The sequence below is a fragment of the Myotis lucifugus genome, unplaced genomic scaffold (assembly GCF_000147115.1).
Source record: "Myotis lucifugus unplaced genomic scaffold, Myoluc2.0 scaffold_123, whole genome shotgun sequence".
Classification (NCBI taxonomy): domain Eukaryota; kingdom Metazoa; phylum Chordata; class Mammalia; order Chiroptera; family Vespertilionidae; genus Myotis; species Myotis lucifugus.
The window spans coordinates 2,490,446-2,507,601 of record NW_005871171.1 but is presented as its reverse complement, the minus strand read 5'-3'; the positions used below and the strand labels follow the sequence as shown (position 1 = coordinate 2,507,601).

At 42.0% G+C, this 17,156-nt stretch overlaps 1 protein-coding gene across 1 annotated transcript in view; it reads left to right on the top strand.

The window, feature by feature from the left end:
• Positions 1-17,156, top strand: part of MDFIC2 (MyoD family inhibitor domain containing 2) — a 116,781-nt gene that overhangs the window by 72,086 nt on the left and 27,539 nt on the right. The window lies entirely within an intron of this gene.

Below are 17,156 nucleotides of genomic sequence, written 5' to 3'. Positions count from 1 at the left end.
TTCGGCAGCTGTGTTCCCAGCTACTTTCCCAAACTGCTCTGGTTCATCACACAAGTAGCAAAACGTGACCTTTCCCCTCCCATCCTCCTGAGGAAAACACATTTTCTAAACGGGTAAAAGTCTCAGAAATTAAAACTGACTCTGAACTGTTCCAGAAGCTGGAGGCTGTCAATACTTTATGCTTTTAAGTAGTTGCCATAATTCACCCCAGAGGCATCTGCATATTTTTGTGGAGTTTTTCATGGTGTGTAGTGAACTTTGATATCTTTTGGGAATAAAAGAGCTCTCTGTCTGTCTATCTACACATATATATTTAACAATGCAAGTTATTGTTACAAAATGTAGGCTGTTGTCAATTTCAGTTCCCTGTCAGATCAAAAGAACAGAGCAGGCAGGAAGGAGAGGATGAGCTAGCTCACTGCCTACGCTAATAACAAGCCGGGTCCCGAATTGGCAGAGGCAGCCCTCGCTGCAGAGGTTGTTTTTAACACCATAGCAGACATTTAAAAAACTGCATGGTGACAGGAGAGTACATTTTAAATTGTCAACCTTCATGATGTCCTTTTGAAGAATAGCAATTACATAACCGGGAGCTTTATTTTGCATTTGAAATATATATATAAAGCACTTGGCAGTATTATGCACGACTCCGTATCTGAATACTTTATAGAAATTATTTAGTTTTTACTATTACCTTTTTCCCCTTATTACCAAATTACTAGTTAAAGTTGCCATCAATATTAAGTAGGTAGTACAGAATTACAACTGTTTTCTATTTAAATTATTAACAAATGTATTTAATCAGGCCATTGACCATATGTCATTTTTTAATCACATTCAAAGTCCAGTTTGTAATGTTGCAAGGGTCACGCTTTTTGTCATCTTTATAGCATTAAAAGATTTTGTTAATATTCTAACAATTTGTTAAAGTTTAAGTCATTTCCTATTAGGCAATGAGAGAGGAAGATGCTATCCAAAAAGTAATCTTATATCACCACAACATCATTTAGTCTTTTTTTTCTAATTCTCATCTCCTTTGGAAAAATTCTAGAAAAATCTCTTTAAAAATGCAGACAGTGCCAAGAGAAATGCATTGCAAGTACCTTAAATAGTTAATGTATTTTCTAAATGAATGATTTAAAATAGCTATTAAAGGAGAGGAAATGAGCTTAGGTTTCTAGTAATGACTTCTCCTCTTCAAAATGAAATCTGTAAATCCCTGATCACAATTCCAAATCCCCAAAGGGCGTGACGTTCTGGGACCAGGGCTCATGGACTTCATGTCTAACAGCCCCTCGTGAGTACCATGATTTTTATAGATGTAATTTGGGAGAATATTCAAAATTTATAATCCTGGGGACAGTTTATGAATGAATTTCCTTTTTAAAGTACATTATTCTAGAAATCAACTTTTCCACCCAAATTGTAACCAGAGCATATAAGAATGTGAGCAGAGCATAGATATGTACCTACAGAGACATATGCATATGTGTTTATATATGCATGCACACACATGCACAAAATATAAGTACCATTTTATTCATAACAGCATAATGACTCAGCCTGTGATTGTTAATAAAAGTGCATTTCTAGCCATCAAATTGGAGTCTATTATTCTAAGTTAATTGCATTTGCCCTAAAGAGACTTACAGCTGGATGTCAGCCTGTTTGTGTCAGTTTCATTTTATTCATCAGTCAATCTTGTCTCCTCTTCTTTTTAAAGCCCATATATTGATCAAATAGATTTTTTAGCATACCTCCGCAGCTTCCACAGCATCTTAAAAAATAGAAATCATCTTACTATCATCAGATACATTTGACTACTTCATTCATTTGCCTGTTATCTTCATTGCTATTTCAGGAGCAAATAGATGCCCCTTTGATAGGCCCGTAATTTTGCCTTTGAATATAATAGATGTAATTCGCTTAAAGAGGCATTTGGCAAAAGTTAAGGTAAGGACGTGTACACTGCAGTGGGTGGTGCGCGGCTGCTGCTAGTGAGGGCAGAGGAGGCGCGTGGCAGTAGCTTGCTTCTTTACCCGAGTGCGTTACAGAGAGAGCATCCTGTTAAAATTTGGCCTCAGAGGAGAGGGTACTATTAGATGGTGAAGTGGCTTAAAGAAATAAATGGGCCCCACGTTCCCATTTGAGCTAAAGAAAACCAGTGGGGGGACAGAAGAGCAGGAGGTGAGGGTAGAAAAGCAGTTAAGCTAGAAAATCCGCACAGAATTAGAATCTTCCTTCTGTGAGTCCAGTTGCGTAGAGGGGATAAAAGCATCACAGGGTGAGGAGGTAATTAGCAGATCAGAAGCAAAGCAGTTAAAAGGTGACCCTTACCTCCTCCGCTACTCAGTCTAGGAAACTATGGACAATTATGTCAGTATTCTCTCCAGGGACGGGGTACAGGTCCTCCATCTGCCAGGACACAACGCTCTCAGCATTGTCACTGCCGGAGCCCGGTGCTTTGTATGGAAATTCCTTCACATCACGCCAGCCTGGCCTTTCACCCTTGCTTTTGACCAGTGATTCTGAATGGCTGGTTTCCGTCCTGGGACATTGGGGAACCTAGAGGCACTGGGGGAGGTGCCCCTGCTGTTTGGTGAGCAGGCCGAGTGGCACAGCCCACAGCCCACAGCACAGCCCCCTGGACGAGGGTTTACCCAAATGACAGCAGTGCTGCAGGTAAGAAACCCTGCTCTCCGGGGTGCCTGGCATACACTTCACGCTGAAAAACAAAGCCTGCAGCACAGTTCAGAGGCAGCGGGTGAGGAGGATTTACGCAGCTCAGAGACGAGAGCAGGAAGCTGCAGAAACAGACTCTCCCCTGCCTGTTAAATAACCTGCACCCAGGAACAGCTGAGCAAAATACAACCCCAATTTTGAGGGGAACAAAGAAAAATGAAAATCATTGCTTGAGAGAAGATGTTTCAAAGGCCTCCAAGACAAACCAACTGAAAAATCCCCAATAAAAAGACTCAGTAAGAAAAATTGTGTCGCGGTCCCTAATCCTCAGCAGACCTTAACAAGAGGTTCATGAGCCAGAGACTCATGTCTGCAGAAGACAAAAGACATAGGAAATCATATCGTCTAGAGGAGGATTATTGTAAAGCGGCAGCAGAAAGATAAAACAGATCCTGCATCTTACAATTAGGACTCCTAAAAAGAATAACCAGAAATGTGCTAAAAACCATGTCACAATAACTGCGACATCTTTCTGCTCTTGGGAAATTAATATTTAGTTTAGGCCTGGGGCAATATTTTTAAAACCTTTTTTTTTTTTGGACGGATGCTTTATACCCCACCTAACTAGATACCCCCGCCACCAAACCACTCCCCAGCACAGATGGCCAAGACATTTGCTTTTTCAAATACTCCATATTTCCACAGCCACCCACCAGACAAAAATTAGATTACCAATGCTTGTGTAAACTTTCCAATCTCTGACACAATAAGATTCCAGAAAATGTACGTGTGCAGCTAAAAGCAGCATTATACATAATGTACTGTAATTCCAACAGACAAGTTGCTATCTTCCGTAGATATACACACTTTCCATGCCAAACACATGAACGTCAATACATTTTTCTCAAGTTAAAATGGAAACCATTTAACAGATATAATGGGCACCATGACTTTCATTTTGCATTACTAATGCAGCAGAGGAGGGAAGCTTTGGCAGGGATCGCAAGGAGACCAAAAATGTAAAAAAAAAAAAAAAACAGGAAACAACGTAGAGTTATCATTGCTGTCAAGCTATTGTCCCAAAGCTTGGTCAAGGAACCCAAGGGCCCTGAGATTTCATATGGTCAGAAGTCTAATTCCACATTCACATTTCTACCGATGAGCATGTAAAAAATGGACAAAATAGGAATTGTGTGTTTACAAAAAGATCAAAGGGGAGTCGGCATGCATTTCCCCCATTCCTGAGGAGAAGTTATCATAGGCAGCTTGATTTTAGGGGGGATTGCTTGAATGATAAGTAAAGAGAGTTAGGAAGATGATCCATCCAGCCAAATCCTGAGCCTCTAATTTCACTGCAGGAAAAACGTATTTGTCAAGTCTCCTTTCCATTACCCTTGTAAAAATGTCAGAAACAATAATACACAGCATTGGCTCTTACCCTTACCTCAAGTCTTTCCAGCATCTACGATCGTTACTTCAGTCATTACACTCTGAAGAACTTTTTCTTCTGGTGCTATTAGATTTAGGTAATACACTTAAAGCCCTAAAACAATGTTATATTTTGTTTTGTTTTTTGAACACAGGGTTATTGGAATCAAGCAGACCTCAATTCTAAGCTTATCTCTACTACTTACAAACTGAGTGAGCTTGGGCAAAGAACCCTATCAGACTTTCAGTTTCTCCATCTGTAAAATGGGTATAATAAAAATAAAGAACCTAACAATTCCTGATATAGAGCCCATTGCATTTTAGCCATAGTCGTTATATCCGTTATATTTACAAAGGGGATATAAGCATGTTTAGTACTAGGCTCCGAAGTGTAGAGACAGACTCCAGAAGCCACTTGGAGGAAGAGTGGGAGACTGTCTTCGTCATGCTCACCGTGAGTTCCAGCAGCGATTTGCCCTTGTTTGATTTTATTTTTCCCCTTAGGAAAAAAACACATCTGTACCAGGTGAAATGTTAAGAGTGAAAATGTGACAATATTCAGGAAGATCAAACTAGCTATTCTTTCAAAATATCACCACGCCCAGCAACCAAAGACTTGGTGGCTGCTGTGCCGTGTGTGGTGCCTCGTCTGCTCCAGCGGCGGGCCTCCAGGCGGTCCCGCCTGCAAACGCTGTGACAGCAATTCGGTTATGAGGTGGGAAATGGTGGGAAATGGTGGGAAATGGTGGGAAATGGTGGGAAATGGTGGGCGTAGGAAATGAAGAATATCTTGGACTGTGAAAGGTCCAGATGAGTTAGTAAGCTATTAACTTGGATCATTTTTCAAATGATCAATCAACTTTTATGAGAAATATTCAATGTTTTCAAACTGCTTACCAAGATCTTAACTCTGTCATCTTCTAGGCCTGTATTACTGAAATTTTAAGGACACCACTTATATTTTAATTGTTAGATTACAGTGGCGTGCCCTAGAGTATAAAAGCATCTCAAAAATTTAGCTTGTTTCTGTCTTCTCAAGGGGAATAAACGTTTCAAAATGAGGGTCTTCTAGGTGTACCATGTTTAACCAGATGAAAACTAAACCGGATGGGCACGACAGTCAGCAATAGAAAGAGAAACAGATTAAGTGCTTATAATTAAAGCTGGAGGAATGGAAGAATTCACACTTCCTTAGAGCTATTATTTCAGACAGTCTGGTGTCAGAATTAAAAGCCAACCAGTGCATCTGTTTATATTGCCAAGGATTTTCACAGAAGAAGGGCTAGGAAACACATATTTTTTAATTAGGGTCCAAATTCCAAAGAGCACAAAAAAATAGTACTTAAAAAATATATGCTCTTGTGATTTGTATTGTCCAATGTCTAAACAAAGACAAAAATCATGTTCCTACTTCTCCTTCACAAACACAAGTGAAAAGATTTTTTTAAAAAAATGTAATTCTGTTGCTTTGGCCACAGACTCCTTTTTGTTTTCCTCTTGCTTCTGGCTGAGCTATTGCTTCTCTTTCCCAGGATGAAATCACAGAGGAAAAGCCGCTTAAGGAAGGCTTCACTCACACAGAAGGTTCACACACTGGCTCCGCTCTCTGGCCTGAAGAGCTGGTTTACAATGGCCACCGAAAATTACCGTTTTACACTCTAAAAGTGCACCTCCTATATTTAAAATCTGAGTTAACTCTTTGCTTAAACTTCAAATTAAAGGAAAGCCTTTTTTTAAAATTCATGCTGATGATATAGAACATTGTAGCATTCAAATCTATTATCAACCCTATTGTACTCTTCACATGAAAAGTTAGAGGTAGTTTCTGCAATTTCAAAGATTACTTTTTTGTTCGGTTGAAATAACATAACAAAATAAAAATATAGTTTTCCCTACACAAAAGCGAATAGACCTTATTCAGTATTTATTGACCACCTTTTGCCAGCCAGCGGGCTTGCTGATGAGGAACGCGGAGTTGAGTAGTCATCCTGCACCTTGAAGTCTCTCCTAAGGGAAGTCAGGGTTCTAGCAAAGCACCTGCGAGAGGAGAGTGATGAATGGACTGAGAGGTGATCGGTCCTCGTGCCTTTCCTTCGGTGGAGGAGGAAAGTAGGATCCCGAAGGCCTGAGCTCTGAGGTCACAGAGCTCTCACCAGGACTAGAGTTCATGTCTCCAAATTAAAAGCCTATGCCTCTCAATAGCAATATACTTCTCCCCAGAAAATAATTGTTTTTTTTCCCAAAAACAATAATCCCAAGCCACGAAAGTCAAGACAGTTGACTAAGAGGTGAGAACAGAGCAGAGAGGCAATATTCATCTCAATTACACAGCGTGATGGATGGTGTGGAGGGAGGCTTTGGAGCTCAGACCCAACTGTGTTCTCACCTTGGATCTACTAGACCTAACCAGCTCGGTGATGTTGGCAAAAATGGAGCTCTGAAAGTCATTCATATTATTAAATACTTTTAATTAAGATAACAATATGTATATGACAGGTATACATTTCACAAAATAATATACTTGAGTAGGTACTGAATATATATATATATATTCCTGTTTCTTCTTCTCGCTGATAGAAATTGAATAGAACTGAAGGAAGACCAGGTCAGCAGAAACCACATCTCAGCTTTTCTGTTTCTTGCCAGTCATTTTAGCGTGAGATCCACCCTGCAATTTTAAGCCATTTTTATAGATCATTTTTGGCACCTTCACAAGATTGAACATTTCCACACTGAACATTTTGGGAGTTAGAAACCAGAGACTAAACAATTACACTTAGAGAATTTCTTTCTTTCTTTTTTCTCAGAGAATTCCATCAGCATACACCCTCTAAGAAAATATGGGGAGTATACAGAATCAGAAGAAGTATTTAAAATAAAGTAAACCTCCTAGATAATTTTGCGAGTCTCGTTCCATTATAAATCATAGCTACCATAGGTAAAGGGAAAGTGTAGGTCCGCGTATCTAGAATGTCCAGGAGACCAGCTTTAGCAGCAGGGAAAGCCAGGTCCCTAGGCCGTAATTCAGTGCCCGCCTTTACGTTCTCTACTCAGCGGCTTGGCCCCCAGTTTTGCTTTATTCTCAGGCTTTTTACACACGGCAAGAAAGATGGCTTCTGTCAGTCACAAGCCTGTCTCCCCTTCCCACCTGTCAGAGGAGAAAACACTCATCCCAGCATGCTAGTCTCAGGTCCCGGCCCTGCTGCTGCGCCTGGCTCTCTGAACCATCCTGCAGAGAGGCCTGGCTGGGGAGCCGAGGGCTCAGGCCACGGCTCCATGCATGGAGCAGGGCTGGGTGAGGCCACTCCACCAGCCAAGGGAACAGGCCCTGCTGGAAAGAGGAGCTCTCCTTCCTGAGGAAAATGGGGGAGAGAACCCTCGCAAGGCAACACGCGAGCTCGCGCGCGCGCGCGCGCACACACACACACACACACACACACATAATTCTGTTTAACTTCCCTGATTTAGGATTTCCCAGTTCAATTCAAACCCCCCTGGGAGGTCTTTGTAATAGCTTCCCGAATTGACTGCTGGGCCTGCTGGTGCCAGGTGGTAAGGAAGAAGCCCACCCTTGCCCATGGCCACCCTCCAGCCGCCAGAGCACTGGCTCAAGCCCCTAAACATCGGCATGCCCAGGGCACGCTGAGGGTGCAGTTTTACCGTGAGGTGCTGACCGCCTGTGGTTGCATACATGTTAGATGAAGAAAGGTTAAAAACCGTGCGCTTGTTCGTGCGATATGTGGACTCAGTGTGTCCATGCAGGCGCCTGCATTCGTTCTGTGGGATCACAACTCCCCACCCACCCACCCCCGGCACCCCCTAAACATGCATGCAGAGGGAGGAAGGAGTCAGTCGAGCGAGACTGAAAATACAGGGAACAGGGCCGGTGGTGGAGAGACACCTATTGTGGCTGGTAAGAGAGATAGAGATGCAAACTCTTGATGCAGAGGCTCATCTTTAAAAGGAGGAGGGTCCTTCTCCTCCAATAGAAACAGAAGAAAATGTACAGGAACAGAGACATTTTGCAGCAAAATGCAATCAAAGGAAACGATACCAATAAAGTTTTATTTGTACCCTTTTGGACAATGGCTCACATACTTCTCCGGCTACACATTAGAATTGTCAGAGCAATTGTTGCGAATTGTGATGCTCAGACTGCACTCCATGTCCTGCACTCCATTTTCTTTCCATAAAAAGAAAAAGCTCCGTTTTCTTCAGGCTGAGGCTGTCCCAGGCAAGCTTTAAAGAGTTGGCAAGATTTGACCGACTAGGTGGGAAATGGGAAGGCATTACATGTGAGAACAACTTGGGCAAAATACAAAAAACTAGGAGCCAATAAAGGAATTAATCTGAATACAACAAAGGAAGCAAGGAAGAAGTGGGGGAAGAACACAGACAAGTTAGTCGGGGGGAAGATCACAAAGGATGCTGCGAAGTAGACATATGTGCCTCCATTACTATAACCATCAGCTGCACGAAGTCGGGATCTTACCAGTGTTGTCCACTTTTGTAATTCCAATCCCATGGAAGTCCGTGGCAAAGACATTGTAAAGTCAGTGGATGTGCAATAAACGTTTGTTGAATAAATAACTTAATAAATGAACAAATGCATGAGTTGTATGTCTGAGATCCTTGAGAAAAGTGGGCTTGTCTCATACCTGATCCCAAGTCACTCACTGCAAATACCTTTCCACATCTTACTCAGATCTACCTGGGGCCTCAGCTGGCTTCACTGGATATGACTTCAGTCCCTGTCTACTTAGTACCAGCAATGATAGACTGTGCATGTAATACATTTTTACTAAAATTTGACAAAAGTCAGACAACAACACGGAGAAGGGCTTTCCCATCCAAGTACTAGGTAGCAAGTGATCAATTAAATAGTAGAGGCCCTGGCTGCATAGTTCAGTTGGTCAGAGTGTTGTCCAGATACATCAAGGTTGCAGGTCCAATCCTGTCAGGACACATACAAGAATCAACCAATGAATGCATAAGTACGGAGAACAACAAGTCTCTCTCTCTCCCCCCGCCCTTCTCCTCTCTTTCTGAAAATCAATCAATAATCTTTTAAATTAAATATTAGATAGCCATATTGTTAACTGTGTTACTTAGCCATTCTCATTGGTCATTATTCCATGGCAAGACCTTGCTTCCTGCCAATTGCTATACTTCTATTTCCCTCCGGCCTCACCAGTACGACCCAAACCACAAGTTTCAGCTTTTCCTTACGTAGAGCATTTAACTCTGACTCTCCTATGCCAGGGCTCAGGAAAACTCAAGCTTTCTCAGGAAAGAGTCCCTTCCCTTTCATAGCTCCAAACATTTGTAGCCAATTATTATTGTAAATGTCAATTTTTTCTCTGTCTCCACACAAAAGAATGAATCACTCAGGGAGACAAGTGGAAAACCTCTGAGCCAATAGTCACAAGTGAGGCCCCCACTAGGGAATAAATATTCATTATTAGAAATCCACAAAGCAATAGGCATGCCCATGACTGGTGTATGTGATCTGTACCCTCTGGACCCCCTAGGCACTCACATAATCCACATTGTTGTCTTAGCCTGTCATCCCCGAGTCCAGTCCCATGCTGGTGTGACTACAGGGACACTCACCGATCATGAGGATGAAGGTGATGAGGAGATGCTCGCTGAGATTTTATATCTTATAATAATAGGGGAGATAATAGCTACTTTGTGTGTCCAGAGCTGTCTAAAAGCATTAACATTTCACACGGTGCACATTCTCAGAAAGCAGATCAATGTTTACTCTTCCCCGTGTGGCGACTCCATGCAGTCGGGCACCTCTGGGTGAAAGCCTGAGACCCTGGAAGCGCAGCCCCAGTTCATTATGTCAGAATAGGGCGGTGTGGGCTGGAGGGTCAAGGGGCCCGTCTGTAATACTTTCACAATAAAGATAAATCTTAAAAACTAGATAAACAGCGACCCGGCCATTGGCGGTGTTATTAGTGGTCGGGGGCGGGGGGAAGGAGCGGGCAGCCAGGCGTTGGGATCCCCAGCGCTGAGTGGCTGTCAGGCAGCAGGACTGTTACTGGTGCAGCATCCGTTTTGGAAGGAAGCGGACACACACAGACACATGCCCGCACATCGCAGCAGGCCTGTGTGGTCCTTCCAGAGGAGGAGAATTTATTTTGTTCTGTGACTTCTGGTCCAAATCGGCAAGTGAGAGTAGTGGGATCCTCTCTCTCTCTCTCTCTCTCTCTCTCTCTCTCTCTCTCTCTCTCTCTCTCGTCAGTGTGTGTTTCACTGATTAAGCACAAATCAACCTTAATTCACGACCAACCAGAAAAGGATTCTGCAAGGTTTAGCTCAGCAGCATCCAAAGGGCCACAGTCTGTCCTCAGAGCCCACTGAGAGGGGATCCCCAGAGCCGCATTCGGAGTCTGGACCCTTTGTTCTGTGGCCTGAGGAGTGGGGGTGATGCGCTTTGAAAGGGAGGCTTCTAGAGTTTTCCCTGGGGAAAGCAAGGCACTGGGAGCGCTGGGGCAGAGCTGAGCTCACACAAAAGGGAAGAATGTGAGGTTGCCTTGACAGCTGGGTCCCAGGCAGAGGCTGGGCTGCCTGTCTAGCAGGCCCTCTGGGTGCAGATGAGGGAGGGGCAGGAGCCCTCGCCCCCTTAAAGGAGCAGTGCTGCCCTGTGCAGCTCCCTGTGGGCACTGCATTTCCTTCCATGAAACCTCTCTCACTGGCCGATTGGAGCTGGTCGGGCAATGATATTTTCATGCATGAAACACTTACTTAACAGCCCCCATGTGTTTTCATACATTTGTGGTTGATAACAATGAGGCTGTTTTGTCAGAAATGGTTAAAAAAAAAGGTATTAGTTGCAAATGCAAAGCAATGGGAAGATACGCAATCCAGATACTGTGCCCCTTGGCTGCTGCTCCTCCGAAGGGTCACCCAGCTCCCAGGAGCAGGGAAAGGCGGGGAAGTGTGATCAGGTTGTAGACTTCTGATGAGAACTGGTGTTCAGAACCCCTCCTCCCACCTGGGAGGAGGAGGATAGCACAGCAAGGTGAGGTGGGCACAAAGCATCCTCACATTTAAGTAGACATTTGGCCCTTGGGTTCATCATTCTCTTCAAATTTTAAGGAGGTGGCAAGACTGGGAGGCATTGTTTCAGAGATAAACCAGCACTTCCAGGAGGTAGCCAACTGGAAACTAGGATCCTTGACTCATCAAGTACAGCATGCCGTTACCACAGCTCAACCGCTATCAGCCAACTTCAAGAGAGATTTCTGTTGCTAGTTTAAATGTCCGTTTGGCTAGAGTTTTTTTAAAAAGTGTGTTTCTACATGAGGCATCTGTTATTGACCTAATGGTAACAATGAGTTGATAGAGGTTTTGAGAAGCAACTACTGGTTCTAATGGTCAAAAATAAGGGTTTGATATCAGCCCACAAATAAATACATATTGTTATGAAAGCACATCCTGGTGGCAAACATGTCTGTTGTTCTATACTGAGGGGGAAATGGATCTCCTACATTCCTCTGCTGATAAAGGGAACTATCCTGGGTGACTTTAAACTATGCTTACCTTTTGGAAAGAAATCATATCAGATATTAGTTGTTTGACATATATTATAGTATCTATCAGGCCTAACAGCATAGATTCAAATCCTGGCCTGCGATCTTAAGTAAATAGTGCCAACTCTCTGAGCCCAGATTTCTTAACCATTATAGTAGAGATGGCAGTGATAGTGTCTACCTCATGGCATTTCTTATAGGATTAAATTAGATAATAAATATATTGTACTTTGTATAAATCCTAGAATTCAAAAATATTCTTACTTTTCTATAATAAATACTGGAATGTATTTATTGGTTAATTCAAATATAAAATATATTCCATATTATCATATTATTAGCCAGATTTATTATTAACAGTAGCTGCTTTTAACAAAGCAACCCTCCGTTGTCAGTGGCCTAACTTAATAGAAGTTCATTCTTGGCCACATGAAGCTCACTGCACACAGATATTTCTGGATTGCTTGCCATCAGGTGGTGATGCAGGGGTCCAGTTTTTTGTTTAATTGATTTTTTTTTGAGAGCGAGAGAGAGGGAGGGAGAGAGAGGTAGAGAGAGAAACATTGATTTGTTGTCTAGAATGATGTCCTAACCAATTGAGCTATCCGGCTGGGAGGGATACAGCTTGGTTTCATCCTGTACCTCTGTCACCCCAGGGGGCACCTCACAAGTTTCTACTGCATTCTTTGCTGAAAGCTAACGGTTAAGTAAAGAACAATATGAGGAGACTTGTGTGGCAGATTTTAGGTGAAAAACCCAGAAGTGAGGCACATCACATTCCTGTCCAAATCCCTTTGGCCAGAGCCATTTGCGTGACCCCGTCTTGACGCAAGGAGAAGGGAAATGCAGACACCCTGTGGTCCAGAGAGAAGAAGTCGGACTGGTTCCGCTGCATCCAGCCAGCCTCTGTCACCAACATGCATCTTGTGAGCTAAAGATAGTGCAGATGTTCCTCAGGCAGATTTGAAGGAGCGGATACACCAGTATGTGCCAACACGGAGCATCCTGAATGTCCAATGTTCCTGTCAGGCGCATGGAATTCCTTTACCCACTCGCCTCCCTTGGCTGTCCAGGCTTCCTTCTGTGCCCTGGCTACTGCTCCCCGCCCTCCCCCAGTTCCTCCTTACCTAGGGTCTGGCGCAGAGTAGACCCTCACTACCAGTCACTGAATGAGTCCCAGGATTTCAAGGTAAAATCTAAGTGTACATTTTAATCAGTAAAGAAAACCAAAATACAAATGAAACGTGGGTGCCGTCTGTCAAAGAATAGATGGTTCATTAAAAAATTAATGGGAGGATTATGTATTCCATTATAAAAGTACAAAACGTTTAAATTTTCAACATTTAGTACCATCTTTACAAGAAATAAACAACCTGGGCTGTTTCCTTTCAAAGGTGTGCTCGCTGCCTAGGACAAGGAGGGAAAAGGCCAAGACCGCAGGGAGGGCATGCGGGTCCCTTCCCGCAAGCTGTGCGGCCCTGACCGGAGACCCGCTCTGAGCCGGGGGGTCAGGCAGGTTGCCCTGGGGTCTGGCCTCAGGGAGCAGGCCGTGGCTTCTGAGAGGCAGGAATGAAAACTTAGGCTGAAGATGGATTACTTTTCAAATTCAATTCTGATTAGAGAAGATACATTTTTGTCAACTTTTTCATTCACAGCAAAACAAAAATAATATAATGTGTTATATTTTATTCAGTATTTTTACATTATTGTGATATTTTAGATATTACTGTACATATTGACTTCTAAAAAAAGGTCTTTCTTCATATCAGAATTTCTAAGACTTAGAAATGGTAAAGACTGTTAGCACCTTATCCAGTTCAAAATATTGAGATATTTAGCACACATTACTGTAATAATAGTGGTGGCTAATTTAAACTGGTATCATAAAGTGTCTTCTTTGCATGTAATTCATATTGCTTACTATATTACTGTTATAATGCTGCAATATCATCAATATTACTTACTATATTACATGCACTAGGAATGTTACTATTCACCTGTTTTATCAGACGCCATGCACAATAGTAGTTAAAAGCCCATCTTCCTTTTTAGAAGTCCCAGCTCTGCCACTCACCATCTGTCATTATAACTCATAACTTATATTACTTTTCTGTGCCTCGGTCTCCTCATATTTTTAGTAAATGTGGATCATAATGTGTGTAGCCCATAGGGTAATGGTGTGGATTTATAGACACTTATGCATTAAAGGTTTTATAGAACATTGTTTGCATGTGTATGTTCAACTTTACTTTCTTACTTCTGCTCCCTCCCATTCATCCTACTTCAGTCTGTCTCCTGGCCTTACCGTCTATTGAAAGTTTTCTAGCAAATGTTACCAAATTGCCAAACTAAGTGGTTGTTTCCCATCCTGAAGTATCCTGGCCTTCTTTGCAGCATTTGATCCATTTAATCATACCCTCCTTTTATTTTAATGTTCTCATTTACAGGACAAGGAGAAGAGGTGCAGACAGATTCAGAGAAACTGATCACATAGCCGCCCAAGGTTAACACAAGCAGACAGAGGCAACAGTGTAAGGAGAAGGCTATAATTGCTTTACAGCTTAATGTGAAGGAGACCAGACATAGTGTAAGAATTAGTAGTATCCGGTCTATTTTCCCTGTAATTCTTCCTCCATATTGGAATTTCTAACACAAAAACATGATCTTGCTTTATTCCTGCTTTAACCCTTTATTTCAGGGTCTCAAACAGGAGTTCAGGGAACTTAGATAGAGTTTGTGTGTCTGGGGTGGGGCATGTGTATCATATGTGTGATATGGTTCATTTTTCCAAGGAGAGAAGCCCTATATTTCCTTGGGGTCCTTTCCCCTAAAATCAAGAGCCAGTGGTCCAGAGGCTCCAGTTTAAAATCCATAGTAAAGACACAAAACTTCCCCTCACCCTCCGCCCCCGTGGTCCCCATGCCCTCCTCTCGCTATCTACCAAGCTCTGACTATGCTCTGCTACATGCTGTTTTCCCACCTCCATATTTTACAAGCTGTTTTCTTCTTCCTGGAATATTCTTGCTTTTAACTTCTACCTGGCATTTGAATACTAATTATTTGAGATCCTGTGAAAATGTTATCTCTCCTTAGACATCTTTCTCACTACATCAAACTTAATTGGAAATTCCTAAATTTTGCACCCACAGAACTGTGTGTAGCACCTCTATTATCCATTTATCCTGTGCTATTCAAGTTGTGTGAGTGCCTGTCACCCTACCGAAGAGTAAGCCCTGAAGGCAGGGGCCAGGTCTGATTCATTACTGTGTGCCTACCAGTAGTTAGCATACTGCTGGGCATATATTCAGAGCTCATAAATGTTTCCTGACTGAGTGAGCAAATTACTGATTATTGTCTTGCTTCGAATTCATCCATTTGGGGGGGAGGTATTGTATGGTGTTTTCTGAGGAATCTTTTTGTAAAACATAAATGTTGATGAATCCACATGACTACTATATACTCTTTCATACAGAGATGAATTCAGAAATAATGTGCTGTTTCATACCTTTTCTAAATTGTTTTAAGTCATGTAGGCATCAAATCAAAATACAATTTGATAGTTGGCGATAGAACAAAGATTTGATTCCATGATTTTAAGTCCTAGGAGGCCAGCACTCTCTCCACTAACATTTTGTCTAAATGGGACTCATTGCAAAGTTACCTCAACAGGAAGACCACCGTACACCTTGCACGGAAATACGGCATTACTGCAGGAACAGCCGCAGAAAGAGGGGAAACCGAGGCAGAAACACATTGTGCTTTTTAAAAGACATAAGTCTAAAGTACTTATTATTAAAATATATTTTCAATCCATTGTTTTATTTTTGTGGATTTAAGAAACACAAAACCTCTTTTGACCCAAAATAGAAACAAAATTTCCTCACAATTGTGTATAAAGAAGTTGGAATTAGGCATGCTTCTGGCATCTTGAAGCAGGAAGAATGTATAAACAGTATACATTGACTCTTGACAAACCATTGCTTTCTTAAACTAGAATAATAAAAATTTGCAAATGAACAAAAGAGTGGGAGGTAGATATCTGATTTACAATGTTTCTGAGATAAAGCACACTATAAAAAAGATCAGCGTGAATAATAAAGCATTGTTAACTGAGTCATGACATTTCTATTCCAGCTATGACTTGAACAGCAGAACTGAAAATGAGCACTTTGTGCCACGTTCAAGTGGGAGGAAGGCATATAATTATAATTTTACACTGATGAGGATTCAAGAAAACCTGAGGAAAAGTTTATTGAAAAACATATTGATGTGTCATATTATAAATTACTTTTTCTTATTAAACCAAAAAAATATTCTTTTGTTGGCTATCTCATCGTGGCAAAAAGGTGTTTCATGAAAAGACATACTTGCCATAAAATCCTTCTCTTACACTGAGAAATATCTGCCATGTATTTATTCTGTAACTTTCTCAACACGTAGATGTATTAGAGAAATGTATTTTCAAAATAGTCTTAACTTCCATGGTCTTGATCACACATATCAACATTGTCATATCATTTATCAAAAATCCTCATGGAAACCTAGTATTTAGTCAAAACTAAGGAGTCTATCTTAACAGCCTGTGTGAAAGTAAAAGAAGATATAATATTATGCTCCCATTTAACATACATTTTCATCCATTTCCTTTGTTTGTTGGATGTTTAAGGGGGGAAAAAACTTCAAAAATATAGTGGTGTGACCAAGTGCAATGTTTTAACAGAATTGGAAATGGCATTTGCTGAGTAAAATTCGTAGTGAATGAAAATACCCACCCACAACAAAGGGGTGCAATCTCAGAGGGTCAACTCGGCCCTGCTCCTGCCTGGCAGCTGTGAAGGCAGAGGGCGCTGTGAGGCCGGGGTGAGCACGTGGAGGTTGTAGTGCTGTGATAATGCGGCCTCGCAGGGAGCTCGCCCAGTTCAGGGAACATGCTCATTGAGTGCCTCCAACAAGGAAACGGAGAGTTTTCCTTTAGAAAAAGTGCCACCTTTGAAGGAACATCTGGAACCCATCCTCAGGGCGTCCAGAATAGGTGATAGAACATACTAGAGCGAATTGGTCAGCCATTCAAAGTCAGCTGACCCATGGAGTCCTCTGTACACACGCACCGAGGTTACTCATCGACCACTGCGATGAGCTTCAAAGACTGAGGCAGAATGCAATGTGTCTGGTCTATGTAAAGTCCTTAACCAGGACTTTGAGCCAATATGCAAAAGGCCTACTCACAAACTTAGAAGAAAATATACTTTGGCTATTTCTTGCAGTTTACTAATCCAGTTTCACCTACAACCATTTCTCTCTGTTAGTGATAAAGATACACACGGGGATTTGGTTTTTACACTAACCTGGTGTTTCCTACAATGTCAGTTGTGATAAAGAGTAAAGATTAAGACACATGGGGAAATATATAAAGACTATAGCTGGTGCACTCTTGTATATATCGATGCATATAGCCTATTAGGTTACAGTCGAGAAAGAAAGAAAACCACAAGGTTAGGGGTG